The following is a 1,278-nucleotide window of genomic DNA, read 5'->3' as shown; positions in this document are numbered from 1 at the left end:
GATTTGTTTGATCAGGTTTACTGGATGATGTCTTCCTGAGTGACAGCCATGGGTCTGAGCAGCAGTTGTGTGTTCAATAAAGCACATTCCACTCCCAGAGCTTATTTCTTGCCTTTTGTGCTTTATTTACCTTGGCTGACATTATGACACTCAATTAGTCTTAATATTGGAAATGTTTTGTGGATTAGAGATTTCTGTTTAATAAAGCCTGAGAGGAAGTGCTAGGTCTGATTAGTGATGCCTGACACAAAGGAAAATAAGCTCCCCCACCAGCCTACTGACAACTAACCCCCAGTCCTGAATTTTGCTGAACTGGGAGAGAAACCCACCACTGCAATGGGCTGGGACCTACCCCGGCTGAATACCCTTGGTGACCAGAATGAGCAATGGTCCTGTAAGAAACCTCGTATTTGTGTGGTGACTGACGGCTCACAGGAGCAGCCTGAAGGTGAAGCTGCACCGAATAGTTTCAGTAGCAGAAGAGGATGTAGAATCATAGAGTCACAGAATGTTTGGGTTGGAAGGGACCTCTAGAGATCACCCAGTCCAACCCCCTGCCAGAGCAGGGTCACCCAGGGCAGCCCCACAGGAACGCGTCCAGGCGGGTTGGAAAGTCTCCAGAGTAGGAGACTCCACACCCTCTCTGGGCAGCCTGGGCCAGGGCTCTGTGGGATGAGTATGCTCACCGCATCACTGAAATAGGACAGCTCAAAATCAGGCAACAAGTCATCATTTAACTATTATCATGTCCCTTAGGATCTTTTAAGCTCAGCAGTAGAATTGCTGCCCTCAGCAGAGAGAAGAAGGCTAATGGGATCCTCGGGGATGTTAGGAAAAGTGTGTCCAGCAGGGCTAGGGAGGTTCTCCTGCCCCTCTGCTCTGCCCTGGGGAAACCATCCCTGGAATCCTGGGTCCAGTTTGGGGCTCCCCAGTTCCAGAGAGACAGGGACCTACTGGAGAGAGTCCAAGGGAGAGCTACGAGGGAGATCAAGGGACTGAACATCTCTGCTGGGAAGAGAGACTGAGAGACCTGGGGCTGTTCAGCCTTGAAAGGAGACGGTTGAGGGGGACCTTATGAATGTAGAGAAATATCTGAGGGGTGGGGGTCAAGGGGAAGGGGACAATCTCTGCTCAGTGGTGCCCAGCAATGGAACAAGGAATAATGGGTTTAAGGTAGACCATGGGAAGTTCCAGCTCAACCTGAGGAGAAACTTGTTGGCTGTGCGGGCGCCGGAGCCCTGGCCCAGGCTACCCAGAGAGGGTGTGGAGTCTCCTGCT

The sequence above is a fragment of the Apaloderma vittatum genome, unplaced genomic scaffold (genome assembly GCF_000703405.1).
Source record: "Apaloderma vittatum isolate BGI_N311 unplaced genomic scaffold, ASM70340v1 scaffold7764, whole genome shotgun sequence".
NCBI lineage: Eukaryota > Metazoa > Chordata > Aves > Trogoniformes > Trogonidae > Apaloderma > Apaloderma vittatum.
This window is presented reverse-complemented; position numbering follows the sequence as displayed.